Below are 12,495 nucleotides of genomic sequence, written 5' to 3' on the forward strand. Positions count from 1 at the left end.
TGAAACCTGGAAGATGATACTATGTAAGCAACATTTTTGAGGCTTAAAAACATGTGGGCGTTTATTAGTAATTCATGGATACCTGGCTTTGAGAATACTATGCTCTTAAAAGAAATGGCTGCCCTAATTTTACTTTCTATAAATTTGAGATTTGGGTTTTGAATTTTCAGATAGTTATTGAGTAACATAACAGAGGCACATGACCTCATAAAAAGGTTCTGAGTAGAAAATAGTTGCATGAAACTTAAAATGGAGTATCTTGGAAAAGTGAGAAGTGAAAGACCAGTAAAGATAAAAGTGCATTTAATATACAAACTAACATTTAAAAAATTATTGGTTAGAAGATAAACAGAACTTGGAAAGTTTGCTATAAAAAAGTTTCTTTGTTACATTTATATTATCTATTACAAAATACTACATACATACTAACCTATATACATAATTTATATATATACATATATAGTTTATATATAACATATAAACTATATTATCATATACATAGTTTATATATAGTATATAAACTATAATATCATATATATAGTTTATATACTATATATAGCTATATTATACATATAAATATATATGAGAGAAGTATTTTAAAATAACTTGTTTTTTTTTTTTTTTTTTTTTTTTTTTTTTTTTTTTTTTGAGACGGAGTCTCGCTCTGTCGCCCAGGCTGGAGTGCAGTGGCCGGATCTCAGCTCACTGCAAGTTCCGCCTCCCGGGTTCCCGCCATTCTCCTGCCTCAGCCTCCCGAGTAGCTGGGACTACAGGCGCCCGCCACCTCGCCTGGCTAGTTTTTGTATTTTTTAGTAGAGACAGGGTTTCACTGTGTTAGCCAGGATGGTCTCGATCTCCTGACCTCGTGATCCGCCCGTCTCGGCCTCCCAAAGTGCTGGGATTACAGGCTTGAGCCACCGCGCCCGGCCTAATAACTTGTTTTAAAGCATGTTTTTAAAAATAACTTGTTTTAAAGCTTGTTTTTAAAAATTTCTTCCTTCCCTCCCTTCTTTCTTCCTTTTCTTCTTTTTCTTTCTTTCCTCAAATACTTCCCATGCAGAATGTATATTTAACAGTCATTGATTCCGACACTGCAGTGTGGATGCTATTTAAAAGTCAGCCTGTTACCAAGATGAGGGGAGTTGGCCATAAGCAGAGCTTGTGTGACCGGCCTGAGCTCTCACAAAGTGCGTATCTTCGACCCTACCCACCCTCTCGTCACCAAAATTACAGCAAAGTGGGAGGAACTGACCTCCTTTTATTAACTCCTCCCAAGTTGCAAGTTCCAATATTTCTTTCATCTTTCAGTGATGTCCATTTTATTTTGGCAGGATCTAAGCCTCACAAAAATGTCGAAATAAAACCCACCTTGTGGGCAACAGTAAGAGGGTGATATGGGTCCCTTCAAATTAGCTGCCTCCAGTTTACTCAGAAGAATGCCAGGGACACAGGGGTAGTTGAGAGCACACTGTTTTTGTTTCCAGAGTTTGGAGTATTGCATTTTCCATCCTTCTTACAGGACGCCAGGCTGGTCTACACACTAGTCATTCTCATGCTGTTTATGTCAACTAAAGCTAATGGCTTTAGAGTGGACGTCTTTGAGAGGTACAGCTGGAGGAAAATTGCTACCTTCAAATATCAATGAAATCAAGACTACAGGAGGGATAGGTTTTCTCGTGTTTTAATAGTTGGTCAGTCTGTGATGCCCATCCAAAGCACGTGACACTGTGGAAAGGGCTGCCCATATTTTGTAGGACATCTCAGGACACTCATGTTTGAGACCCCAAATTTATTTTAAAATTAATAAAGTGTGGGGATTATAAAAATTATGCTATCATGATATTGTTTTCTTTTAAAAGTGTAAAACTGAACACGAATAAAAATAACTGTGTATATACTGCTATTTGAAAACTGTGAAAATAGTTCCTGTGGCCATGACTAAATGTCTCTCCTGCCCCCTACTCTCCGTGGGCACCTTTGTGCAAGCACACACACATCCCCGATCATCTGAGAACCAGCTCCACAACTGCCCAGCTCACCACAGTTTTTATGACACTCTTGGGAACAGCTACTAGGAATGTGATCATAACACACATTTCCCTATTAAAACTGTATTTTTGAAAATAGATATAAAAATCAGTACCATACAAAAATAAGAGGAAGCACATATTCCAGCCACGAGGAAAAATATAGTGGCCACTACTGAGATTCAGACACTGTGTAGAATTCAGCTCTGAGCCACTTGGGTTGGGATAATGGTGAATCAGGTTAACAACTAAAAGTGAGACATACTCTATGTTGTTTATCTTTAAACCCAAATATAAATATCCCCTTCACAAAGGGATGAGGTAAACAAGATCACTAGAGACAGATACTTTTATAATTGATTAAATAACTCTATATAAACATATCATACACATAAATACACATTTCCAGATTAATAATTGTTTTTCATGTGTAAATATATAATTTTATTTAATATTTAGATTTTATTTTCTCTGAATTCATTATATACAAAAGTCAATTCATCTCAATGTAGAAACAGATGCAAAACAAAAGAGTTCTAATACCTTTATTACATAAAAAGATAAAATATCACAGATGTGTGGAATTAAAAGTTATCAAAGTCCAAGTTACCAAAACGATATGGTTGAAAGATTAATGAAATGTGTTAACTGAAATCCAACTGCTGAAATTGCATATGTTCTTAATAATTCACCTTGTTGGCCAGCAATCCCCCTTTTCAAAGCTTTAGAGGGGAAAAAAAAAAAGAACTGATATCCAATGATTATGAATTTTTGTCATGGCAACCTATCAGCTGAAGCATTCTCTATTATTGAGAAAGCTTTGAAATAGTTTTATTCATGTGCATGGCATAGAATAAACACAGAATACAAGTGTATAAGAAGAAGCTTCGCTGGATTCTTCTGGGAAAACATCTCAGTAACCTTGACCAGTGGTGACTGTAAACCTACCCGACAAGAGTGTTTACAGGCAGCCAACACACACAGGGACACCAGCCACAGCTCCAGGACCCAGTCCCGGGCCCCCACCCTGCAGTCATTAGCCCCCTGGTTTCTCCACTGCTGGAAGCTCCAACGACCTGTAGGAGGTGTCTCGGGAGTGTGCAGGGCTGCGGGGAGTGGACGTGTGTTAACTGGTACAACAGTGTTCTTTGTTATTTTAACAGCTGAGAGAGCTGCGCTGGTGCCCGCCCCCGACTACCAGCCCTGATCAGATGACCGTACCTCACCGTCATACAGTTTCCTTCTATTTAAAATAGGCGGCCAGGCGCGGCGACTGACGCCTGTCATCCCAGCACTTTGGGAGGCCGAGGCGGGCAGATCACGAGGTCAGGAGATCGAGACCATCCTGGCTAACCCGGTGAAACCCCATCTCTACTAAAAATACAAAAAATTAGCCGGGCGAGGTGGCGGCGCCTGTAGTCCCAGCTACTTGGGAGGCTGAGGCAGGAGAATGGCGGGAACCCGGAAGGCGGAGCTTGCAGTGAGCCCAGATCGCGCCACTGCACTCCAGCCTGGGCGGCAGAGCGAGACTCCGCCTCAAAAATAAAAAAAGAAAAAAAAAAAAAAAAAAAAGAAAAAGAAAAAGAAAAGGCAGTGGTTGAGCTGGATAAACTCCAATGTTACGTCCGTGTCTAATATTTGGATCCCCTGAGTCTGAGATCTTAGACACTTAGTATCTACGTTTTCCTAGAACTTCCCTTGATGAATGGGTGGATCAGGGAGACCCATGCTTCACTGGGCCAGCATGAGTACCATGCTCACTGAACCCAGGTAAGACCACAGCATCTACTGCAGCAGACAGGCGGTGAAATTTAAGGGTAACTTTGTTGGGAAAGGAGTAGGTGACATGAAGAAGGCAAAATAGAAAAGTCAAATAAAATGAAGAAAAAAACAAGATAGCAAGAGAGAAAAAAAAAAATTCCCAAACCTGCAATCACTATTGCATTTCTTCAGTTAACACGTTAATGCCCATAGAATATTGCAGAATGAGTTACAATTAGAATCCCGCCAGAGTAATATATGCAAGATGTATTAGAATTCTTTGTATAGCACTCCACATAAAATACTGTAGAATATTATTAAGATAATCTGATTGATAATTTGAGTATTATGTATATAAGACAAAGAAACGTATTGCTACTCATTGGATAAAATGCTTAAATCACAGAAAATCTTTAGTACAGAATGAGACAAAATTAGTGTTGGTACGTGTGTGTGTGCGCGTGTGTGTGCATGTGTTTGTATGTGTGTTTGTGTTTGATAGCGCATGCTAAAGTGCTGTAAGTATTTCTCTAACAAAACTTTTTAACTCTTAATTTCTTCCCTATTTTTGGAAGGGGCTTTATTTTCTAAACAGCAATATTTTAAACATAATAGCATTTGAAGAAGGGCTACATAACTACTATCTTTGATGAGCAAAACGTTTTTAAAAATAAATCAATTTGTTTCACTTTTAGATTTATGCAGCTCTACATGTTGACCCATTTATAAATAATGCAACAGAGGAAACAGTTTTCAAAGCCCATGTCGACTGAGAAAAATTAATTACTTAATTTTTGATATAATATTTAGTCGTGAACTTATCTTCCAGTTTGGCTGCTAAAGAGATTAAATTGCTCCAACATATCACTAAAAGATAAAGGCTTTGCTGAAAGAAATGGGAACCATTATCCCTATAGTGTGGAGCGTCATAAGGACCCAATATGATTAAATGTACGTCATAAATGAGTGAAGAGACATTATTAAACAAAGTATATTGGAATAACTAAATAGAACTTTAAAAAATATCAACTTAAAAATTCCCTCATACAAAATACCTGCTACACAAAATGTTTGAATGTATTAAATAATGGGTAACTTGTCACATTAGGATACAATATATGGTCTCAAATGAAGCATTATCTCAACTGAGCAGAAATTGTGGAAGTTACTGAAGCAAAAATAACTTTATAAGTAAACCAATCTACCTGTTTTTTCTTTTTCAAAATAAATGTATACAAATAAAGACAACACAATAAAAAAATATTTGCAACAACATAGCAGGGGGATGTTATTTACACTTACTTGATTTGTATTTTAAAAAACAAGATACAGGCCGGGCGCGGTGGCTCACACCTGTAGTCCCAGCACTTTGGGAGGCCGAGATGGGCGGATCACGAGGTCAGGAGATCGAGACCATCCTGGCTAACACAGTGAAACCTCATCTCTACTAAAAATACAAAAAACTAGCCGGGCGAGGTGGCGGGCGCCTGTAGTCCCAGCTAGTCAGGAGGCTGAGGCAGGAGAATGGCGTGAACCCGGGAGGCGGAGCTTGCAGTGAGCCGAGATTGCGCCACTCACTCCATCCTGGGCGACAGAGCGAGACTCCATCTCAATAAATAAATAAATAAATAAATAGCAAGATACAAACAGATACATGGAAAAAAAGATTATAAATGGCAATTTAAATAAGAGTGAATTCCAGAATAAATTAAATTTAAAAACAAAGGTGAAGTTTCAACCTTTCTTATTATGATAGGCATTCAAATTAAAACAATAATGAAATATCATCTAATACAAATATACATTAAAAAGATAAATTTTGAAAATACATAAATACCAAAAGTAAAATTGATATAGTTGTATGTTCCTAATATCAACATGCATTAATATAGTGCTTTGAGCAATTTACTAACACATACGAGTGACAATGAGAGGGCTCATATTTCCTGGCAAGTTACCCAATTTGGGGTCTGATGTTTATTGAGTATATTTCAGATGTCTGATATTCTAAACCAAGGTCATTATGTGAACTATTTTGTTTAATCACATCCAAAATGTGTGATAAAATGTTTGTTTTTGTTCCTATTTCACAGCTTCCAAAAGAGAAATTTTTTTTTCATTTTTTTAGAAAAAAAAAAATCCATCAACAGGGAAACATTCAGAGACTCAGGTTTGAAATGATCAACTAAATAAAATTAAAATTAATCAGCATAAATACTCTATTGTAAAAGAGAAAAAAGGGTGTAATGCCTGCTTGGTGATAAAGCAGAACAAATTGATCTACATTAAGGTGTATACATATGCATATTTCAACTTAAGTAAAAAGACTAAGAAATGTAAACATTTTAATATAATTGTGGTATTATAATAACATAATTGTTATGAGGGATTTAAAAACTCCTTCAACGTTTTGTCAAGAAATAGTTTAACATCTAGAAAACATCCCAATAACATTCATGAATAATGAATGAAACTTTTGAATTCTTAATCATCGTAGATGTAGAAGTTTATAATGTGTTTCTGAGAGAGTATATTCACAAACCATATATTTATTGGTTTTGTTTTCAAATAAATTCTGCCATGAATCTTTTTTTTTTTTTGAAAGGAAAGCCTATTTTATAGTAAAAAAAAAATTGCCTAATTTTTTAATTATATATCTGGATTTTTGTGTTATATTTAGTAACAAGGAAAACATAAAAATGAAGTAGTATTTATAGCAACATATAATTTGCTATTATAAACAAAATATATTTATTTGGGATTTTCCTTCTTTCCTTCAGTTTACCCTTCTACAACATATTTTAGATTTCAATAAATTTGTGCATTAAATAGTTACTTTCTTGTTTTTTTGTTTCCTCAATTTTTTATTAACAGATCTAGACATACTGTTTTCTATACCATATAGGTGACTTAGACATTCTATAATTACCTATTATTTAATATAGCATGATTTTAAGATTTTTATTTTATTAAAAATATTAAGCTGGGTAGGTTACAAAGTTGAACCTGGATGAGATTGGTGACTATTATTCTAAGGGAAGTAACTCAGGAATGGAAAACCAAACACCATATGTTGTCACTGATATGTGGGAGCTAAGCTATGAGGATGCAAAGGCGTAAGAATGATATAATGGACTTTGGGGACTTGGGGGGAAGAGTGGGAGGGGGTGAGGGATAAAAGAAAACATATATGGTGCAGTGTAGACTGCTCAGGTGTTGGATACACCAGCATTTCACACATCACCACTAAAGAACTTACTTACGTAACCAAATACCACCTACACCCCAATAACTTACAGAAAATAAAATAAAATAATAATAAAAGTTTCAAACCTATAGACATTCATTGTAATTGCAGAAAACATAATGTAGGGGCAGGTCTGACTCCTTGAATAGAGACATGTGGCCGGGTGGTCACACCCTCTGCAACCAGTAAGATACAGACAAAGTGCTTCGCAGCGCCATTGTCTCAACGTGGTGGCTGACAACGAACACTTAATTATCTCCAGTTTCAAATCATGTGGTGAGACACTTGCTTTTCTCAATGAATTGGCTCATTCTTTGATTATTTTCTGAGTTGTCTTTTATTGTGTAAGGACATTCCACATGGGATTATAAGGTTTGCAGTCACGAATTGACTCGCAATTGAGAGAACATACGGTGTCTCCCATGGATACCATGTCTGGTGCTTTATTCCCACTTCAAACAACAGAAGAACTTTCAGGACTCCCTCATTTGTTTTGTTCCTGCTAAATATTTGGAAGTGAGTTATTGTATACAAGCAAACATTAACATGAGAATGAACAGTGTCAAAATCTCACTCGCACTTTGTGTTAATAGACCCAGGACTGCTAGCATAAGCACGGTCTCTTAATTCCCTGGTCCCTATGAACAGGAGCCAGCTGCCAAAATCACTGGGAATTGGCTTAGAACTGGACTTTGCAGAACCATGCATTTCTGTTAATTAATTTATTCATTCAATACATATGAAAACTAATTCTCTACTAGAATGAGCAGGGAAGGGTTTTCTGAAAATACAATATTAGGCCAGATTTGAAGAAAAAGAACTATTCAAGGAATGACCTAGAGGAAGAGCATTCCCAACAGAAGGAACAGAAAGAGCCATGGCCCAGAGGAGACTTGATATTCACATATCAACCACAGATGCTTTATGTACTGCAAGTTCCCCATGACATTCTCATGCAGTGGCTGAGAATTCCAGGGTAGAACTATACCGAGTTTGTGTACAGGAGTAAGTCTCATTCACCAAGAGGATCATGACTCTGGAATAAACAAAAAAATGAAAAGCATTTGGGAGCCTGAGATGGATGAATCACCTGAGGTCAGCAGTTCGAGACCAGCCCGGCCAACATGGTGAAACCCCGTCTCTACTAAAAATACAAAAAATAGCTGGGTGTGGTGGTCCATGCCTGTAATTCCAGCTACTTGGGAGGCTGAGGCCGGAGAATCGCTTGAACCTGGAAGGCGGAGGTTGCGGTGAGCCAAGATCACCCCACTGCACTCAGCCTGAGTGACAGAGTGAGGCCCTGCCTCAAAAAATAAATAAATAAAGGTAAAATTCTTGGGATATTAGTTTTATTTAGAATTCATCCTTCCCTTTGTCAAATCCATGGGTAAAGCGAGAGAGGGAACAACACTAGTTTCTGTCCTCTTCCTTTTAATCTGCACATGTAGATGGCATTGTCACGGTATGTGTTTTCTATAAAATGAAGTCCAGACTGGAACGAGAAGTAACTCACCACTAGTTATCACGGCTTATATCTTATATCACCATTCATATTTCTTTTGTGAGCGAGAGAATCCAGGACTTTGAGTGTGTATACATACATATATATATATATACACACACACACACACACACACACACATATATATATATATATATATATATATATATATATATTTTTTTTTTTTTTTTTTTTTTTTTTTTTGAGACAGCCTCGCTCTGCCACCCAGGCTGGAGTGCAGTGGCGCGATCTCCGCTCACTGCAAGCTCCGCCTCCCGGGTTCCCGCCATTCTCCTCCCTCAGCCTCCCGAGTAGCTGGGACTACAGGCGCCGCCACCACGCCCGGCTAGTTTTTTATATTTTTTTAGTAGAGACGGGATTTTACCATGTTGGCCAGGATGGTCTTGATCTCTTGACCTCATGATCTGCCCGGCTCGGCCTTCCAAAGTGCTGAGATTACAGGCGTGAGCCACCGCACCCGGCCACGACTTTTAGTATTTCTCAGTAAAATCAAGCACTGATGCCCACTTTCATAGAACATGCCTTCTGTATATTTTCTATTCAAAGCTGTGAACTACTCAAATCACCACTCAAAATAAAACCAAAGCAGGCCCTGAAAGGCATTATGTGAGCTGGAACCTTGGCTTCTCCTGCTCCTCATCCTCCACCTCCTTTGGCTCCTCTCTTCCCTGGCTCCCATTTCCTGGATTCCTCACTGGGTCTAGCCACGCTGCTTCCTGGGGCCAGGGCACCTATGTTCCTGCCCCAAGGCCTTTGCACTGACCACCCTGCCTGAGAAGTGCATCTCCCAGGCTGACTTCAGAGCCCTTCACAAGCCACTTTCCTGCCCACCTTCTCTGACCACCATATTTAAAATAGCACTCACCTAGAGTACTTCCCGCCTCTCCGTCCTGGATGCTTTACCTCTCCGTGCTTGCTGACTGCAAAGCAATGGAATGCAACCTTTATGAGCCTGTTCTTGCACGTGTGCACCTGTTTCTAGGAGGCAGCCTGATAGGAAATATTCTTTCTTCCTTTGTTTGTTTGTTTTTTTCATGCAGTGAATGAAAAGTGAATGACTCTGGCTTTCCTATAGTTATATCAGTTGCAAACAAGCCTCTATTCAGTTGTCTTTAGCAAATGTTGGGACTACGACAAAATGTATTTAGGGGGCTATGCGTGGCATCAAACCATATCCTCTCCAAGAACAGAAGAAGAAACACTAATTTAGTTATAGAGTGATGTGGCTTTCTTAAGAATGACTTTTTTAAAAAAAAAATCTGTAAGAACTGCCTCAAGAACTCTTAGTAGAGTGAAATTTCAGATAAAAATTAATTACCAAGAAGAACATTTCATAATTGTAGCAACCCATAGGGGGTTTATTACTGTGTTTTTGCTTTGCTTGTTTTCAGCAAGCAGGAAAACCACAAGTCCAGGAGGCTTTTTCTTTGTTTTTAAACTCACCAGAGCTGCATGAAATGAAGTCAAGGCAGGCGGAGAAAACAAAACAGTTACAGCAAAACTTTTCAAAAGGACAAACATGAGCAAGCTGCAGGGCAGCTGAAAAAATTAGTTCAAGTTCCATCATTAACGTAAAAACCACATATAACATATAAAATGTATTAAAATATGTAATTATTAAAACAAACACAAGTATTCTGTTCAATTTTTAGGTGATATATTAATATAATGGAAGCTCATTTTATTCCATGGATATTAATAAGCATTAAAATATATCAAAGTTTTCAGACACTAATATAATAGTGTTATATATTTATAAGTTTTTTATTTGGAATCTGAAATGTGGTGATATAATTAAATAAATGCTATTTAAAATTTCAGCCCTCTCTTGTGTACACGATGCAGAACAAAAATTGAAGTTATTGTTGAAAGTTACAGATAAATACTTGATTGTTAAAGTTAGTACACAACACATGATTCCACATGTTCTAAACTGTGCTCCTATGACTTCCATGTCAAAGAGTTAATGTTTACAAACAGCAAAATAGTCAGTGGGTAGGTCTGGTGCCCATACCAAACTTCCATCAGAGCAATTATTTTTAAAAATCTGTTTCCAGGCTGGGCGCGGTGGCTCACGCCTGTAATCCTAGCACTTTGGGAGGCCGAGACGGGCGGATCACGAGGTCAGGAGATCGAGACCATCCTGGCTAACACGGTGAAGCCCCGTCTCTACTAAATACATTTAAAAAAATTAGCTGGGTGTGGTGGCGGGCGCCTGTAGTCCCAGCTACATGGGAGGCTGAGGCAGGAGAATGGTGTGAACCTGGGAAGCGGAGCTTGCAGTAAGTGGAGATCGTGCCACTGCACTCCAGCCTGAGCGACAGCGCAAGACTCCGTCTCAAAAAAAAAAAAAAAAAAAAAAAAAAAATCTGTTTCCTTTACTGCGTTATCATAAAATCTTGCATTTGAAGAAAAGATGGTACAGCTAAAAGATGTTTGAATGCCATTGAGTTAATCCAAGAAGAAGATAAGGCATTTAAGGAAAGAGGCATTTGAATCTACTTATTTCTGTAAGTGGGGAAAATAATTCTAAATGTAAGTGTAAATCAGAATGAACGGATTTCTATTTCCTCTCAAGGAATTTCAGACTTTTAAGAAAATTGTATTTCTCAACTCTAAAAGTTTTATGCCCCTTTTGTAGGCATAAATGTTGCTAGAAACCTATCTTATGGACATAATTTAAAACACAGAATAAAACATTAGTTAGAGGCAAACTGCCATGCTTATCAAAAAGAAAAATTGAAATAATCTAAATATTCAACAGCAGGTAAATCATTAAATAAGCCATGATACATTCAAACCATAGGATCATCAAATGTGTTTACCAAGCATTTATAACATTCCTTCAGTGAATTTCTAAGTTATGATGTTAAATTTATAAAACGCAGGGTATACAATTGGATGTGTAATTCCATCTCAGGTTTTACAATTGCATGGGGAAATATCCAGGAAAGAAATAAGAAATACACCCACATATACAATATAATAGTTTGTAATACTAGGAGATATTATTTAGGAAGGAAGGGCCACAAAGAGCTGGTGGTCGGGATGTGGCTACCTCCACAGGTGCTCACTCCTCCAGGGGCCACAATGAAAGAAACTCAAAGACACAGACCATTCCTGCTCCATCCCCCTCCCTCCTGTTCTCATAGAGTCAACCCCACTTACTTCATGCTGAGACCATTAAGAGGGTACTCTTGTACATCCTTTGTCTTCCTTTACAACAGTCCCTACAAAAAGTCCTGGTCTCCTGCAGGGGTCACCCTTCATCCCTCCAACTCTCATCCCCTTAAAGATCTACACATCTTATTTTCTGACCCCTAATCATAATTCTTCCTATGCTCCTGAATGTCTTCTATTACTTCCTCGAAAACTGAAAGTCAATTATAAGCAAAATTTCCTACATTTCAACTACTTCTGATGTATTTTCCTTCCCTTCCTCCTCTGACGGAAACCCAGATGTCTTCTCTGAAGTCATCTCAGTTGCCAATGTTTTACATCCGTAGTTCATGTCCACCAGTCCTGCTGGCAGACCCCATGCCCAGCTACATGCATCTCATGGCTACTTCTAGGTGACTTTTATTCTTTCCTTCCACATGTGCCCAGCTTTGAGTCTCTTGCCATGAGAATCTAGCACCCTCTGTCTTGTAGTCATCTACAAACCTCTACTTGAACTCCACTATTCCATGAAGATTTAAACTTCTGGCCCACTGTCAGCCTCTTCAACTCTACCTTTGCCCAAATTCTTGCTCATTTCAATGTCAACACAGGTAATCCTGGGAGTAACACAACCTCTTTGGTTAATTCTCCCCTCTCTTCCAACAGCCCAACTCTACGTCAGCCATGCCATTACCATTCCCATCATCACCCTCCATCTTCTCACTGCCAGTAAGGGATCATCTTCCACACCTGCAGTTCTGAATGTTCCATTCTCAGAC

At 38.2% G+C, this 12,495-nt stretch overlaps 1 protein-coding gene across 1 annotated transcript in view; it reads right to left on the reverse strand.

Annotated features, from left to right (window-relative positions):
• Window positions 1-12,495, reverse strand: part of CSMD1 (CUB and Sushi multiple domains 1) — a 2,044,058-nt gene that overhangs the window by 1,029,160 nt on the left and 1,002,403 nt on the right. The gene's annotated exons all lie outside the window — the stretch shown is intronic.

The sequence above is a fragment of the Rhinopithecus roxellana genome, chromosome 9 (assembly GCF_007565055.1).
Source record: "Rhinopithecus roxellana isolate Shanxi Qingling chromosome 9, ASM756505v1, whole genome shotgun sequence".
NCBI lineage: Eukaryota > Metazoa > Chordata > Mammalia > Primates > Cercopithecidae > Rhinopithecus > Rhinopithecus roxellana.